Genomic DNA, 18,507 nt, shown 5'->3' on the forward strand with positions numbered 1-18,507 from the left:
TCAGAGGACAATTTGCCAGAGTCAATTCTCTCCTTTCACCCTGCGAGTCCCAGAGGGACTGAACTCAGATTGTCAGGTTTGGTGGCAAGCGATTTTACCAGCTGAGCTGTCTCATAGACCCACCCCCCACATTTGTTTAAATCATGAACAGAGGGGGAGGGACTGGAGAGGTGGCTTAGCACACAAGAGCACTGGCTGTTCTTCCGGAGAACCTGGGTTTGTTTCTAGCAACACTATGACTCACAACCATCTATAATGTCAGTTTTGGGGGATCTGATGCCCTCTTCTGGCCTCCAATGGCACCAGGCACAATGTGGTACACAGAGGTACATGCAGGCAAAATACCCATACACATAGAATAAAATAAAAATTAAAAACAAAACAATGAATTATGTTGGGGCAGAATGTTCTCACAGCCTGTGTTCCATCCCTAACACCACCAAAGGCGGTGGGACCATAAATTAAGAGACACACATAGAGGTTCTCAGATCAGTTCTGTTTCAGAGTTGGAGGACCAGCTGCAGAGTAGGGAAGGCTTGTGCTCTTAAAAGGGTGGAGCTTATCTCTGAGTCCCTCACTGAACACCTTGAAATCAGGGCTTCAAGCGAACAGTCAGCGAAGAGCCGCAAGCACTCACAAACGGTTTCCTCCTTTCTGTCCCCCTTTCCAGCTGTCCCCAGTAAGTCCCCATCCTCTGGGTGGTCTGTCCTGACTGTGTAACTGCCCTCAGTGAGGCTGTCAGGATTACAACATCCAAGAACCTCTCAGCAGGACGTCAGATTCACTGCTTGCTCCTTACTGCTGCCTCTGTCTCTTAAAGGGTGTTTCATTCCTGAGACTGGGCTCACAGGCAGATAGATCTAATATTTCTTTCCATTTATCTTATTTTGAGACAGAGGTTCAGGAGACTCAGGCTGGTCTAGGTCTCAAAATGTAGCTGAGAATAACCTTGAACTTCTGATCCCTGTCTTGACCTCCCAGGTAGTGAGGCCACAGGTGTGTGGTACTGGGGATTAAACTGGTGCTTTTTGTATGCTGGGCAAGAACTCTGCCAACTGAACTGTATCCCTAGCCCTGTTTTTTTTTTTTTTTTAAAATGACCCTCCCCAAATTGTGTTAAAATATACATACTATAAAATGTATCATTTCAAGCACTTTAAGGATACAAGTTAATAGCCTCAAGTAGCCGTCCTGTTGAGTTCCCACTAGCTCCATCCATCTCCTGGACCATTTTCTTCTTACAGAACTGGAGGTCTGTATTGATTAAACAGCCACCCCGTATCTGTATTGATTAAACAGCCACTCATATTTTTCCCTCCCAGCTCCTGGCAGGCATCCTTTACTTTCTGTCTCTGTGAATTTGACTCCTGCCTCTCTTCCTACAGAGGGAAACTGATAGCTTCCCCCTCCACACACACACACACACACACAGTTTCTAGACCGCCTCCCATCCCATCTGAGTTAGACAGCTTCTTTGTCTTCTGGAGTCTCTTATATATCCAAGGAAGGCACCCTGTTCCCTGTCAACAGGGTCTTCTCAGATGCCACACTGCCAGCAGCATCCACAGCAGAGGACACGTTCCACAGAGGGCTGTTTCTTTGTAGATGTCAGCTCCAAAGCATCATAGAAGGCAGAAGAGAGCTTGATCAAAACTTTCCCTCAGAAATCCCCAAGGCCATGTGCCATATTGGGGACCCCCATGCTGTCTGCCAGGGAGTCCAGCATAACCCATTTTTCTTCCATTGTGACGTCAGGCTATTGATTCTCTATCTGAACAGCATATGAATTAGTTTCGTTTAAGGGTCACGTGGTATGAGAGATACTTAGCATTCAACACCAGATGCTCACACACAGGACAAGGGAACCAGGATCAATTCAGAGCAATAAGTTCAGGTCTCTGGCTTATGGCGACACATACGATGTGTGTCTCTTAATTTGTGGTCCCACCCCCTTTGGTGGTGTTAGGGATGGAACACAGGCTGGGAGAGCATTCTGCCCCAACATAACTCATCGTTATTTTTTTTTTTAATTTTTATTTTATCTATGTGTATGGGTATTTGGCCCACGTGCCCACTGAGAGGAGCCCCTGCAGACTTCAATGATACAGGAAACTGTACTTCCCTTGATACTCGAATCAATTTGGAATGGATAGGAGCCGCTGTGATATTTTTTTTTCTTGGTGGAAAAAAATCACTGGCGGTTGCAGTATCCGCAGCAGGACTTGGGCAAAGAGCTAGGGCTCCCTTCACCATGCTGCCGAGAAGAATTCCCGACAGATGGTCTCTCACCCACACCGCCGGCTCCTGAGGACAAGGAAAACTTCCTATTCCTCTCATCGTGTCCCCTACTGTGACCAGAAAGGAGTTTGGTGTAAAAAATACTCAAGTATAGAAACGGCATGCAAAAATGTTCACCCCAAGAAGCAAGCCACACAATAATGTGTAGGACATAGTCCCATTGTATTCTTTTTTTTTTTTTTTTTTTGGTTTCCCTACATTCATGGGAAAGAAAAAATAAACAGAAATGTGACATTGGTTATCTCGGGTGGAAAGTTTAGAGTAGATTTCATGTTTTCACTTCGGTGTTTACCTTTCTCAAACTTTCTGCATTGTCCTCTACTAGTTTTGACTGGGGGAAAAAGTTTCTATAAATAACATAAAAAATTTAAAACCTTGAAAATTTGTATTTAATTCAATATAATCTCAGGAGGGGATCAATTCTGGACCTGGAAGGCAATTAGGAGGATAGGAGTTTGTGTCGAAACCAATGGACTCCTCAGTGACCGAGTTGGCAGCCAACTGGGGACTGTGGGGAAGGAGCGTCTTGATGGGTGAGAAAATACGTGCTCTCTGTGTTAAAACTCTGGGGACTCTGGACTGGGTCAGAGCTCAGCTGGTAAAGCGCTTGTTGGCACAAGCATGCTAACTTAAATTCAGGCCCCAGAACCCACTTTAAACAAACCAGGTATGGCGGCACATGCAATCCCGGTGCTGGGGAGGTGGAGCCAGGTACATCCCTGGGGCTCCAGGCCAATGAGAGACCGACCCTGTTTCAAATAACAAGTTGGCTGGCAACTGAGGAATGAGATCAAGACTTGACCTCTGGGATCCAGACAAGCATGCAAGCATCTCCTCTCCCTTCCTTCCTCCCTCCCTCCCTCCCTCCCTCCCTCCCTCCCTCCCTCCCTCCCTCCCCACGAGGGTAGCAATATGCACATGGGGATATCAGTAACACCATATGGAGGAATTTCTGTCCTTGCTCGGTCTCCAATGAACATTAAAGTATGGGACTTGTCTCCCTAGACAGAGCTTCTTCTACCTGTCTGGATGTAAAGGTCTAAATCACAGTAGTAGGTCAATCAAGAGTTATTACATGCCGACTAGGGTATCCCCCCAACAGGCATATTGAAATTCTCTCCTTTATATGAATGTGAGTTAACTAGGAAACAGGACCTTTGCAGGTGTGATTAAGTTCAGATGAGGTCATAGGGATAGGGCAATATGACTGATGTCTTAGAAGGGGATTGGGGGACATCCAGACACTGGGGTGACTCCAGGGGGAGACACTGGAGCTGGAGCCAAGAGCAATGGTGCAGCTGACATACAAGGGATGCCGTGGGCCCCTGAGCTCGGAAGGGCACTGGAGGGCTTTCCCTCCAGGTTCTGGAAGGAGCATGTCCATTCTCGACACTTTGATTTAGGACATCTGGCACTCAGAACTATGAGATGATAAATTTCTGTTGTTTAAACCATCCAACTTTGTGGCACACTGTTACGTAACCCTAGAGAATGAACAGGAGGAACCATTTTTGATCACATTACTGTGACTGATTTTGATTTAAACCCTTCTTTTTCCTTGTAGAGGGGCTACCTACTCCCTTCTCACTTGGCAGTTGACCTCTGGATCACATAGGTTGCAGGAGGACATGTGTTATTTCTTCTATTTTACCTACTCTCTCTACTATCTTCCTTTTCTTAGTAGAGACAAAACTTTCTGGTCTTGGGCTTGCTCTTGATGCTGTTTCTGGAACTTTATATTAGCCCTTCTGCTAGAATCCAATCTTTGGAACTTTTTTAGACTGCCCTCCCCAACTTTTAGGCTTTTATGGAACCTCCACATTTCCTTGAGGTTCCCTGAAAAACCACATGGGCTCCTTGTAGTAGCAGAGAGAGACATACACTAGATCCTAATCTGGATTCTGCTTTTTATTAAGGAAAACTCTAGAAGTGAAGCACTGGTTTCCTCACATTTTCTGTCTTATCTGGGTTCAGAGCCTTCCACTCCCTGGGGTTCACACAGGGCATGGTTTTGGTCAGAGGCAGAGCTATGCTCAGCTGCCTTAACTTAACGCAAATCATTAACTGTTCTCCCGGGGATGTTTAAAATTCTCTAATACCCAGTTCCTGAGGAAGAGGTTAGAGGGGAAAAGGGGGTGGAACTGAGGGCCAGAGGCAACTTCTAGAACAACACCAACCCTTTGCTCTTGTCTGGCTTCCCCATGGCACAGTTGTGGCGATTGCAGCAACAGCACCTGCACCCGAATTCTCACTAGCCCATCTTTGCAGGGTAGCATTCTCTGCACATTCCTAAGAGAACGGCTGCAGGAGCGAATGATGCGAAAGCGTGTGAACGTTCATGGGACTGTCCCAGGTGCTACTCTTTTTGTGAACTGCAGTGGAACCCGCCCGAGTTATATGGTGTACGGATCCTGGATACAAGGCCTGCTGCAGTTACTGGTCTATCAGGAGGCAGGCCATGCTTTTCCAATTACCTCGTTTCCGGTCAGTTTTGGGCTGGTGGAATATGTATCACACTTCTGTTCTTATTCTAAGATGGATAAGCTGTTTTAAGAGCCCGAGTGGGCAAGAAAGCAATTCAGCTTGGAACATCGGAGACAGCTGTGATATCAAAAGCAGCATCTGGAGCTTGGAGAACATCTGCTCTGTGGAGTGCATGGTACCAGGGCTTGGTTGCCATCACCTCATTTCACCCTAATGCTCAACCTTGCGGATGAGTGATTATATGCACTACAAAGATAAGGATCTGGGGGTACAGAGTGATGAACCAACACTACCGGTGGAGGCCACGCTAGGCTTGGAACCCCTTTGCCCCACCCATGTTTGGATGACAGTGACCTCAAGGATTCTTTTGTGAGCTCATCAGGAAAGGAGCTACCAACAAAACTAGATTCTCTATCTCAGCTGAAAGATGACAAGATGGTGCCATAGTTCCAGAAGGACCCCAGGGGTGGAGCCTGGAAACAGATACAGAGGAAGCTGGAGGGGGACCATGAGCATCTCTTAATAAAGACAGTGAGACACGAGAACTTTGCTGTCTATGGAATCATCCATGCTGAGCTCGGAGGGGCTAGAGAATCATGCCCTGTCTCCTTGGTCTTATAGTACCTGGCTTGATTCCTAGGGACCCTGGGCTCACAAGATGGAAAAACTATCAGAGGAAAGATGATCCACAGCAGATGTAGAGTTGTCAGGGGATAGAACCCAAGCACCAGAGGGGGTGACAGTGTAAAGGTCTGAATGACCCCTTAGAACAGCTGCTCCCTATGTTGCTTAGGAGCTGCTAAGGAGCTCCTGTCTGGACCCTCTGGGCCTGGATGATGCTGATGCCATGGATGGGGTGATAAAGGCAAGTGCTAACCAGGACACCTCCTTACTGGGCTGCAGAGGCACTGCTCACCTCCTAGGGATACTGTCTACAGACACGTAGCCTCTGGTGTCACCCAAGAGGGAATTGGAACATATGGGGTTCAGCCTCAGTTATGAGGCTTAGAGGGAGCTCAGTCCTGCAGCAGGGACTGTCCGGAGGCTCCCTCATCCCATCCCACCCCACCCCAAACACACAGAGTGCTCCCCCTCCCTTTAGATCCAGAAAGCAGCAGCAGCAAAGGGAGCCCAAAGGAGTGGTGTAGCCTCACAGGCCTTTAAATAGAAAGTAACTGGTGTGAAAAAGAGGCTGAACCCAGCGCACAGGAGGGTGGAGAGAGCTTCTGCTCAGGGATGGTAGGAGACTGAGGGGTTTTATTTGTTTTTTGCTTTTGAGAAGGGGTCTTGTATAGCCCAGGCTGACCTCACTATGTGATCAAGGATGACCTTGAGGTTCTGGGCCCCTGACTCTGATGGACTGGGATTACAGGCGTGCACTAATGCACACCCAGGGCTTCGTGCAAGCTAAGCAAGCACTCTGCCAACTGAGCTTCTGTATCAGCCGCTGAAGACTGAGGATTCTTAGGCAATCTTCCGGGCCTGCCTCTCCCCTGGCCTGCCCTCTGGGTTCAGAGCAGCAGCCTTTCTCGCCACAGAGATGCCAGATCAGCATCTTCCTAGACTGAGTCCCTCAATCTGCTGGAAGAAGAAAGAGCTTCCAGTTGGTCACACTCTGCCTGAGAAACTTGAAGGAGAGTCCAGCCCACTGGTACCAAGAGAAGTCTGGCGGGAAAGCGCCTGCTTAATTTCCGAATTTCCCTAAGAGATGACACTTTTTTTTTTTTTTAAAGCACTTTGCCTATTGTCTTTGAGGCATATTTTGTAGAAGCCATTTTGGGAAAACCTCTGTCTCACCCCTGGGGACAAAAGGATTTATTTAAACCAAAGGCAAGACCAGCTGTGTTCTGGAAGCAAGGCCCCATCTTGGGCATGGGGAGGGAGCAGAGGAAGCATCTGCCCTTCCCCTGCAGGGCAGAACTGCGGCATCAGCCACTCACTGGCTCAGGCTAAGAGAGTCACCAGAAAGGATGTGGAAAATCAGATCCCTGTCACCACGGCTCCTCCCACAGAGGAGGCTGACTCCATCTACAGTGTGCAGGAGCTCCTTAGACGGTTCTAATTCCCACACTGAAAGCTGTTTTTCTCTCTACCACAGTTCCCTTCGGTCAAGTTGGACAGCATCCCCCAGCCCGCAGAGACACCCTGAGATCTAGCTGTTCCCCTCAGCCATCCACACATAGAGGGAGAGGCTGCAAGGCTGGGAAGTGAGGCAGGCTTGGCTTGGGCGATGAAGGGTGGGGGTGGGGTGGCATGGTGAAGAATGTCCAGCTAAGAGTTCAGACTCTGCTGGGAATCCCTCTTCCATAGGACGGGGTGGAGGTTGGGCCAGGAAGAGAGGCGCTGTAAGGTAGGGAAGAGCCTGGGATGCCCTGTTGGACCTTTCTTTTATACATAGATTTATTCCTTAGTGTGACCCTGGAGGCAACCAGTTAGGATGTAGAGGGTAGAGCCAGGAGGTGAATCAAGATGGATGATGCTGGGTGGTCCCTGGACTGTCTGTGGTTAGGATCTTCTCCACAGATCTTTTCTTTCTTTCTTTCTTTCTTTCTTTCTTTCTTTCTTTCTTTCTTTCTTTCTGTTTTTTTTTTTTTTTTGAGACAGAGATTTACACAACCCAAATTGTTCTCAGATTTATGTAGCTGAGGAAGATCTATAACTTCTGGCCCTCTTGCGTCTCCCTCTTGAGTGCTTGGATTACAGGGATGCACCGCCATACTCAATGGAACCCAGGGCATTGAGCATGCCAGGCAAGCACTCCGGTAATCCAGCTATGTCATTTTTTTCTTTTTTTTAAAGATAAGGTCTTGCTACCTAGACCAGGCTGACTTCAAACTCGAGATCCTCTTGGGCTTAAAGTCTTGGGAGCTGGAACTATAGGCCTGTGTTGCCACATCCAGTTATGACTGAGCTCTGATTGGATGACACAGTGCTTCTAGGATGTACCCCGCCCCCACCGCTTTTCAAGTGGCTTGGGGAATGAACAGAGAGGATTCAGATGTCTGCTTGAAGCTGAGACGGTGCCAAGAGCAGCTCCCTTCATTCAAGTGCCCCCTTCCACCTCCCTTCCAGCTTAATTAAGAAGGAGATGTGGTGAGAACTGAAACCCTCTCTGCTTTATTATCTTATGCCCCCGCTCCATAAAATGCAGTTCAGGGACACTGGGTGAACTACCAAAATTCATTCCTTTGGTTGGTAGCTTTCAATTGGGCCTTAATTTATTGCAATTCCATTTCTCAACGTAGAGGCTTGCCTAGGCCCGCAAGGAGTTCCTGGTCCCCATTCAGTTTTCTTCTCTGGAACTGGGCTGGCCTCAGTTCTGGCGCTTCCCTGACCCATTCAATCCCCACTAGAATCCAACTGCTGTATCTCCGGTGAGCTCTAGGGGGCGCTGCCTCCCAGAGAAGAAGGGCGATAGAATTTACTGGATACCAGAGGCTGCCATTTTTTTGATGGGTGGGGGATGGCCCATGTGGGTGTTATAGGTCTCCTCCTTGTCAAGAAAGAAATGTGAAGTGTGGAAGTCTGTTTGCTCATGTGCTCATTCATTCATTGGCTCACCCCATTCATTCGTCCACTAGTCTATCATATGTGCCTGCCACTGAATTAGATAAAAAGACATATAAAATCCCTGCTTTGGTTTCCAGACAACCCTATAAGGGGTTTCATAGATGGTGGATTCTTTCAGGGTCTTGGTATAGCTCCATTTTCCAGATAAATAACACAGAGGTGGCGTCTTGTGACCCCCCCAAGTCTGGGAACGCTTCCACTACCCAGCCTGGACACCCTCTGGCTTCTCACCAGAGCAAGCTCTAGTGGCCTTCTCACTCTCTGCTGAGAGCTGTGTGTGAGGGGGGTGGGTGCTGATACCACACATTCTCTCCCCTTCCCCAGCAGAGAACTTCGCTATGGCAACCGGCCCCAAACAGAAACCTTCCTTGGCTTGGGGATCACATGTCCTCACCTGCTGATGCTGTAACTTTCCACGGCAGGACCTTGACAGGCCTCAAAGATAATAACGCCCGAGATTTTATTGTGGGTCTACTTTGTACCAGCGTCTTTATTCGCTTTATCTTGGATGTCCATTTCATAGGTGCAGAAACAGGCTCAGAGGGGTAAGCGCATTGCCATAGGCATACAGCTAAGATTTCAACTTTCATATGGGCCGTGTTCTTTCTGTTAGCCACTGAGAGGGCTACTTTCTCCCCACTTCCCGTTTGTTGCCTGAGATTGGTTGCTACCCAGACCCTTCCTCTAGCCTCTTGGTTGTCTGGCTCACTCGGTTGGGTGTGGCTTGACTCAGGAACTGAATGAAGGTCTTGAGCCATTTTTTTCCTTCTCAGCTTTAGCACTAGTGACATTTTGGATCTTGTGCCGTATGAGTGTGTAGGTGTGTGGCATGAGTGTGTAGGTGTGTGTGGGGAGGAGGGGTGCCATCCTGTGTATTAAAAAGTGTTTGGCAATTTCGTTGGCCTTTCTCTACAGCATGTGGGTAGCATCCCCCTTTCAAACAGTGACAACAGAAACGGCTTTAGGCATGTTCAGGGAGCTCCCAGTTGAGATCACTCTTTTATAGAAACGAGGGGCCAGGGTCAAGTCGATAACAGTTTCTGCTCCAATTAGACCACAAAGAAGACAGGGCAGGATCAGCTATGGACAGAATCCAGTATGGAGCAGGTACTGGTAACAAATGAATGGTATCTGTGGAGGGGGAATGTTCTAGATGAAATCCTGATGCTCTGGGTTCCTATACAGATCCTCGCGAGTCTGTTCCGGAGTGACCCGGGGTCAGTCCTTCCCCTCCCTAAATCCCCTTGGCAATCTCTTAAATGAGGATTGTTACAGGTCTTGAAGACCCTGAGCATCCATGTCAGGGGATAGACAGAGACCAGAAAACTGAAGGTAGGTTCCCCACAGACGAGGCACTGCAGCCCTGCCTGGCACTGTCTCTTTCCTCTTCTTGCTCCTCAAGTCAAATCAATTATGAAGACAGACAGCCTTGTTCCCCTGTAGTTCCCCTCCCCCAGGAGACATAGCTCCTATTCTGGATGGGTGTCTTAAAAGGAAAAACAGGGAGCCTCAAAGGTAAGCAAATATTCAATTCGTGATGTCCAGCCTCACACCTCCCAATCCACCTACTTAGGAGTTTAACAAAAAGCTTCTTTAGGATACACTGTAAGGCCATTGAGGGAGCAATGCTGCCTCTCACACATCCCAGCCAGCCCACAGAGCCCGCCCTCACACTCACTCACACACACACACACACACACACACACACACACACACACACACACACACAGCTGCATACAAGGAGGCTCTGAGTTTTTCAAAGTAAACTCAACTATTTCCGTTCTTGCCCTGGATTCAACTTTTGAAAAAAGGAACCGTTTTACTGGTTTCCCTACCAATTTCTCCTCTGATCCTGTCCTCTTCTTGCCTGCATTCTCTTTCCCGTTTGCTCTCACCTTTCTCCAGATCCTTTTAACAGGCATCCAGTTGGTTAGTGTCCAGGAAGGGAGGGATGCCATCCTCAAAGGAACTTTTACATTGACTGACCTCCTATATTCCCGGGACACAGGAGCCCAGAGTGTGACTCCCCGACAGCAGGAGAAAAACACTCCTATTTCTAAGCCATGCGTCTATACCATACCCCACTTCTCAAGACAGCATTTACCTATATACTTGTACCCAGAGCTGTCTTCCAATATCTCAGTTCCTCTCTGACACTGAGAGCTCTCATTTATTGAACTTGTCTTTCTTCCCTATCCCCAGTTCTGGTTCTAGCTGCCTCCGGTCTGGGTAGGTGTTGGTACAGTTGCAGCAAGGACACTCCAATGCCTGCCACCTGGAGTCACAAGGCTGGAATTTCTCAGACAGAAGCACCATTGCTATTGGTGCCGTGTCTCGCCCCCCCCCTTTCTTTCTGTTTTTGAGTTATATTTGAAGCCCGTGGTTTTTGAAAAAGGATCTCACAATGTAGTTCAGGCTTGCCTCCAACACATTATGTAGCCCACGCTGGCTTTAAACTTTCAAATGCTGAGATTATAGAATACCATCACACTGGGCTGTAGTTGATATCTTCCAAATTTTTATGGACTATAACTTGCAATAAAAACACATTATGCAAATAAAATATATGTCTATTTGCATATATTTTATGAACACACATACCCTCATGGAGAACTGCAAAACACATATAGAAATAAAAATTTCCAGAAGCAATACTTGCCCATATTATATGGGAGGCATAATATTATCTACTATTTCATTAAAGCCCCACTGACTTGGTGTTACAGCTTGAGGTTGGCTAAATCTTGTCAGCAGCCATAGACTCACAATGACACTCCAAGCCAAAGTCTATGGGCTTCCCCAGGCTTAGCCAAGGCGCCCCAAATGTCCAACCAGTAGGGCCTGGGAAGGATCCAGTTCTAAAAGGTATCATTAAAAAATCCACACCAAAACTTGAGACATACAGTCTCTAAGAATGCCCAAAACTGGCAGTACCCAGAGCGTATGATTTGTGACCCAGTAAAGGAGAACTGAAGTTTGTAATGTCTGTAGAGGGCTTGGAAAAGTACACACATTATGCCCTTAAATATTTGAAGAAATCCACTCCTGCAGGTCCCCCCTTCTTGCCGTTTTTAGAGATAGGAAACTGAGCCTTGAGGAGGCTCAAGACTGTAACAAACTCATATAATATTATTGGCAGGGTTTGAACCCTAATCTGCTTTCCTTCTCAGGAAGTGAGTTCTCTCGTGGAGCCCCCTTGTTGTTAGGGGCATGGGTCACCTTTGTATGCCAGGGTAGAATAATGCCAGAGAATGGGGGGGAGGTATTTGGAGTATCCTGAGTGCCTAGGGGTCATGATGGCTTTCAAACTTAAAAACGTCCCAGTATGAAGGTAACTAAGCATGGTCTTCATGGAAACGTTTTAGGAAAAGCAAAATTACTTAATATTAAAATGAATAATAACAGTAAACACTCTCCAAGTACTTGCTGGGTGCTGGGTGTGTACTGGCCCTTTGCTTGGGTCACCTCAGCTGTTTAGTGGGTGCCTGCTGAGCCACCACAGCCCAGAGCCTGGCTTCTGAGTAGTACTCTGGAGAAAGGTGCAATGAATGAACAAACCGGGTCTGCCATTAGAAACGCCACATAATTACATTTAAATTATATTTAAATTATATTTAAATATAACACAACTTCAGGGATTCCAGTATATCTAAGGGAAATTCCTCCCCTTTTGATAATTCCTTCATCCAAAATGTTTGAAATGGGGATGAAGGTTCTGTAACATTTTCTTTAGGTGAGTAGAATCTCCTTTGGGGTGGTGATTGGCTGGTTAACATTCTTACCTTCAGAGTCCCCCTACTTAGCTTTGCCCAGCCGATATAAGCAACTTGATAATCCTCATCATAGTAACCCAGAAGTAAGGAAGAGTTGAGATTTCTGGTTCCTTAAATCAGGTTGAGAAACTGATTTCAGCCTCAGAAAATCTAGACCTAATCCTGCCTTTGTCCCCAAACCAGTGTCCTATAGAAAGTCACTTCACTGTTCTAGGTGCCCAGAGGTGAGATGGGTGTTTTTCAGAGTTTAGTGCTGTGGACCACAACCTACTGCAACATCCAGAGGCAAAGGCATCATGCTAAGACATCGCACATAGGTTCTTTCTCCCGTTGCTTCTCGCTGGCACCCCACAGAACGGGAATCCACACACCCGCCAAGCCACACGGAACCTGAAATGCTTGCTAGTGGATACTTCCTTCAAGGTCCAGCTCCCAACTGCGGGGAGCAGCATATCCGAAAAGTTTAAGCTGTATACTTCCTCCTAAAGAAGACAAGCCTCCACGCCCACAGCTAACTGACACGCTGCCACCCTCCCACCCTGCCCGGGAGTTGGAAGGGTTGCAGAAAAGCCCAGAAATGGAAAAGCTGCCCTGGGACAGTCGTGAGTCCCGTCTCCTCTCCTCTTTCCAGCTTGACAAATGCCGTAGAGACTGTCATCTCTGAGCTTGGCTCTGGTCTGCCCTGGAGCAGCTCAGTAGCCCTGTCCCATGTTCTGTCAACCTCTTTCCAGCTCTTCCCCCACGGCTTTGGGTGCCCCGAGACCCCTGGAGCAAATCTGCAGCAAATCAAGAGGACCCGCTAGTTCTCTGAACGCTGCTGCCTGTCTGACCTGCTATTCACATAATTTTGTCGATTCCCTGGTCACTTGGCCTTCCCAATGGAAGCCAAAACCTCATGGAGCGCCAAGAGGAACGGGGGGGGGGGGGTGGTGGTGGATTTGAACCCACATTTCCTTGGCTTTAAAATTGCGTCTCCGTTTGCACTTCAGTTTAGCGCCCCCAACCCTTAAACTTGTAAAAGCTCTCGTCTTTCTTAATCCCGTGTACTAGGAGCGAGAACCCCTCCACGTGTTCCCTTTCACTCTGAGTCAGGGCAGCAGTTGAGTTTGCTCAACTTCGGTGCCCTTGCAGCTGAGGTCCTGAGCCCCAACACACATGCCCAATGGGAATACGGAGGCACACCACCCCTAGCACATAGTCGCGTGGCCTCAGCAGCATTCCCAGATGCCCGAGACAGAGCTCCTTTGGAGAGAAGGAGACCTTTCTTTACCTTGAAGAGTTGAACTTGCTCCTCCAAGAACTTCAGTCCCGTAACGCTGGCAAGGCAGCTAGGGATTCCTGGGGGCTGTGAGCCCCGGGTCTTGCTGCGCTGCAGCGGGGATGCTCTGCGCGGAGGGTGCCTTGCGCACCCCTCCTCCCGCCGGCGTCTTGTCCGCAGGTCCCCTCGGGTGGTGGCCGCAGTGGCAGCTAGCTGGCTGGGTTGCTGAGCAGGGTCGATAGAGGGAAGGGACACAGAAAGGTGCCCGGAGCCCCCTTGGCACCTGCGTCAGATGTCAGCCGGCAAGGGTGCGGAGAGAAAGTGAGGGACCTTGAGCGGTGCTACGCGCGCGTCCTCAGCTCAGAGAGCCCCCTCTGGCACCGCGGGGAGGTAGGTGGGCGGGAAAGGCGAGCCGTGACACATACATAGGGGCGGGCGGGGGAGGGGTGGGCACACATGAGGGGTGGAGGTGGGAGGGGGAGAGCTCACGGGGAAACCCCACCCCCGGGGCCGGTCTGCAGGGGGAGGGGAAGGCAGAGGCGTCCTGAGCTTGCAGGACCCGAGCTGGAGACCGCGCTCAGCTGGGGAAGCCGCCCGGAGCTCAGGGCACGAGAGGAGCACGAACCCCGCAGCTCCGGGGCCAGCGGAGGAAAGCCGCGCGGGCAGCGCTGGAGGGCCCCGCGTCTGCATTGCGGTCGGCAGCTCCGCAGTCCAGGCGGCCCCGGAGGGCTGCGCCCACAGAGTGCCGAGAGCACCCGGTTCGCGTAACCAGGGTGGCGAGCCAAGGGTTCCCAGGGCATCTAGTGGAGATTTGCTGTTGAGACTCAGAGGGACTGGGTCATGCAGGAGGACCCCCTACTCTGGGGCTGAGATTTTGGAAGAACCTTCAGGGAGCATTGCTGGAAAGTTTGGGGGGTGGGGGACCCTGAGACTACAGGGGAGAGTGAAGAGAGGAGATGAGGCAGTCACAGAGGCACAAGGTTAGGGGTCTTCAAAACTCAGGATAGGCCAAGGACATCTCAAGCAGGAATTTGCTACCGCCTCTACGGCACTCTTTAATAAATTTGTTTCCTGGGGAAAAAAATTAAAAAACTAAGTTTTTGGATACCCACTATGAGCTAGCTGTAGTTGCAACATACAATAATATTAATTTTTCTAAACCGTCCAGTAAGTTAAACACTACAACACCTTCCCTTACCTCCCAGTGGTAGGCATCCCATGGAGCTCAGAAAGTGGTGGAGTTGCCCATCAAGCTGGGGGCTAATTTCAAACCAAGGTCACCCCTCTGTGCCACAGGAGCAGCTGGGCAGGCTGCAGCACGTTTGGGGGTTGGGGATTCGGACTGCTGATGGCCTTGAGAGGAAGCTAGTGTCCTTCTCAGGAAAACAGCGGCCTCTGACAGTGCGGTGGGCAGCTCCCACTTCTCTCCCTAGACAAGAAGTGGGCCCTATGCAGACGACACAGTGGGAGAGATCTACCCGAGTGTTTCCTTGATGGAAGGGTCAGAAGCGATGTGCCTCAGTTTCCTCAGACTGACTATGCAGGAATTGTGTGGGCATCTCATGGGCTAACTGTATCCTGTTCTGGCCCTGGCCCAGGCCATTTTCTGATTATTTCTCCCCTCTGTAGAGGGGGGAAGCTCAGGCTGGGCTGGGTTGCTCAACCCACCTGCAGGGTCTGAGAGTTGACCGCATCTCAGGTGTTCTGTCGCCTGGCCATCCTTGTCCTGTCTTCTTTTCTGCCTGTGCATTGCCTGCTCTGAGTCATAGTCAGCAAGTTTCAGAGAACCAAAGGGACAGTCACATTGTAGTCATCAAAACTGCTCGGAGGCCAGTGTCTTCCTTTGTTAGAGGAATGGAAAACCTTATAAGTTGCTGGGCCAGGAGCAAAGTGATTTCTAAAAGCATCAATCTCTCCTTTTTAAAAAAATTAAACTAGTTCCTTTTAAGCCAGGGGTGGTGGTGCATGCCTTTGATTCCGGGACTTGGGAGGCAGAGGCAGGAGGATCTCTCTGAGATCAGATAGCCAGTACTGCTACACAGAGAAACCCTGTCTCGAAAAACAAAAAACAATCAGAAAATAAATAAACTAATTAACTAAAATTTTTCTTTATGAGGAAATACCAGCCTCTTAAGTTCCAATGCATTTCTCACGTCACATTCTGGTTGACAACAGACTGGCCTTGTCTGCAAAGTGGGGTCATATTTGACATGCATTGTGGGGTGCCCTGATGAAGAGCAATTCCAACCAAGGGCAAATATTCACTAGATAATTCATCTCTGTAATGACGCAAGCACTTGTTTACTGATCATCTATTAGTTTTAACGGGAAGACAGCAGCCATTTTTTTATATGTCTGATGCTTTGTGGCAACATGGGCTCCTGGGTGCACACTAAGATACTGAGACTCTAATGACCACCCAGGCAGTGAATGGGCTGTGGGGACAGTTTGATATAACTGCACCCTGCCTTCCAGAGGATGCAGACAGCTCACAATGATTTCAGTCGGATACTTTGAAGACTGGATTCTGAGAATCAAAGGTCACAACTTCAGACAGCCCTGAGTGGCGCATAGACACTTGTCCCACCTAACCCAGGAGTCCCATTCGCTGGGCAGTCCTTCTGATTCTGTTCACCTGTTCTCGGCTAGAATACTTTTTAATTTTCTAAGCTACTTTGCAGTCACTCAGTGTCTCTGAGAAGCCACCTGATGCCAGCAACGGCCACTGATTAAGTTCTGACTTCTGTCCGCCGTGTGTGGTCCACAGACTCTCATGGCAGCTGGGAGCTTCTGAGAAACACAGACTCTCAGCCCACTCCAGAGCCTCTGCCTTGGAATCTTCACTTCCCCAAGAGTCCCCAGGTATTTCACACACTAGCTGAAGCCGGGGTGTCACATGACATCACTCACGGAACCATGGAACCATCGACGGAGCTGCTCAGAGCAGCAAAGGGCTCTGACTGAACTCAGGAGACGCTCCTTCCCATAGATAGCATGCGAGCTGTTTCCATGACACCCCTGCAGGCTGGGCAGCACATTTTGCTCAGATTTGCCCGTGGTCTGATGTTCAGAGGCCATGCCCCATTTTCTCATGGCTTCTGGCACTTAGGAAGTTCTCAGCTTAGGTAGCAGCCTGTGCTCTTGTCTCAGTGTGGAATCTGCAGTAACTCAAGCGGGTCTGTTTCCACCCTCTCTCTGTTCCCTTGAACCTCTTGTACACGCAGGCCTCTCCATGTTTAAACCAGTGTGTTGCTTTCTCCATCAGCATCTCCTTCTTTTGGTCTGGGCATCCTTGCTTCTCTCTACCTCTTCTCGTTTGTCTCAACCAACAGATCTCGAGCGGTTCATAGAAATCTTCATGAAGGTAGACTACCTCCATTGCCTGTGAAAGAGCGATTTAAAATGGAATTCAGCCCTGTTGATATATCCAACGTGGGAGTATTTGTGCACCACCTTTGTCTGAGTTCTGTGCATTTAGTTATGCAAACTACATTTCTGCATCTTTCTGATAGTCTTATCAAGGCTGAGCCTGTGACTTTTTCACCTGGACCGCTGTGACCCTGTCTCTCCTGTGTCTTGTCCTGGTCTGATGAATGGGTGAGACTTCAACTTCGTTGTGGCTTATGATTACCCTCTCATACATTCAGCTCACCTCTCCACGAAATCTTGGTGCTCTGGGATTGCTATTGTTCTTTGTAGCAGACCATCTATGAAGCTCACCAACATACCATACCCAGTGTTCAGCTCTACCAAGGATAGAGCCTAGGGCCAAAGCCTAGAGCAGGACCCTCGAGGCAGTCCAGGATGTCCCAGGATGGCACAGCTCCATATTCTAGTTGTCATGGTGGTGTAACAAACCTCCCCCATATTTAGTGGCTTTAAAACAGCAGTGATCATTTACCATTGCCTGCGGTTTCTACAGTCAGGGATTTGGGAGCCACTCAGCTGGGCATTTCTGGCTTGGGTTGTCTCATGAGGTTACACTTGGATGTCAGTGCAGCTGCAGTGAGCTGCTAGCTTTCCAGAGGCTTGAGGACCCACAGCTAAGGTGGCTGGCTCGCATGATTGCCAGCTTGGTTCTTCTCCATAGAGGACTCCTATTACAGCTACCGAGTGTGCCCAGGACATGGTGGCTGACATCCACGGTGTGTGATGTAGAGGCTAGATGGGACCAAAATACTTCTGTATCTGTTTTAGCTCTGGGAATCAGACATGTGTCGCTTCCACTGTTTTCGATTGGTCACAAAGGCCACCCCTGGAGCTAGTACACCTAACAGTGTAACAGGGACTAAATATTGTTGGATGCATGTTGGTAGCTGTACTGTATTTTCTATTCAATTGACTCTTAGAACACAGACAATATCCCCAGGGCACTGCACTGTGTCACATAGAATACTTGCCTCTGTTTCTTACAGCAAGACACCATGGAAGTGCCTTGCTAAGCGTGGGTCTGTGTCACTAACAGAGTTCCACAGATGTATCTGTCCAGGGTCTCAGCATCAGCAAGCAATTCATTGCTTAGGAGCAACACAGGCTGTCCCAGGTAAGCAGGACAGGTATCCAGGTATCCTTAGTGAGTTACTCTGGGTTATCTATCCTTAGACCTCTCCCTGCTTCTCTCTCCTCACAGCTCAAGGCTGCTGGGTCCTTAATGGTTTTCCCAAGGAGGTTTGCTTTTGGATTCCTTGGTCTTTGGGCAATGCTTATTTGTGGCTGCTTCTCTGAAATATAGTTCCCAGAACTTTCCTGGTCAGGGAAGAGCAAAGATGGCTCTTCCTTCTTACCCCTTGAACCTTCAGCTCCTCCTCATGTGACCAGAGATAGATGGTCACATTTCAGGGCATGTCACACCTTTTGGTTGACATTGAAACTTGGAGATAATTGCAATCAGTCTAGTGGGTCTACAGATGTAGCTCAGTGGGTAAAGTGTCTGGGGCGTGGGCATAACGACCACCGATGTTCAATCTCCAGAACCCCTTTGTAAAACCCAAGCATGTAGCACACATTCAGATCTAGGGCTAGGAGGTAGAGACAGGGGGATCCCTGGAGTTCACGGGCCAAATAACCTCTCCCATTTGGGGAGCTTCAGACTAGTGAAAGAGAGTGTCTCAAAAAACCAAGGTG

General features: G+C 48.9%; 1 protein-coding gene across 1 annotated transcript in view; it reads right to left on the reverse strand.

Annotated features, from left to right (window-relative positions):
* The window catches only part of Acan (aggrecan), a 58,326-nt gene extending 44,856 nt beyond the window's left edge, over positions 1-13,470 (reverse strand). Inside the window, exon 1 of the mRNA XM_057756155.1 lies at positions 13,396-13,470. The gene's annotated coding sequence lies outside the window, so the exon portion shown is untranslated. The remainder of the gene's footprint in view (positions 1-13,395) is intronic.
* Positions 13,471-18,507: the final 5,037 nt, after the last annotated feature.

This window comes from Chionomys nivalis, chromosome 23 (genome assembly GCF_950005125.1).
Source record: "Chionomys nivalis chromosome 23, mChiNiv1.1, whole genome shotgun sequence".
In the NCBI taxonomy this organism is placed as follows: domain Eukaryota; kingdom Metazoa; phylum Chordata; class Mammalia; order Rodentia; family Cricetidae; genus Chionomys; species Chionomys nivalis.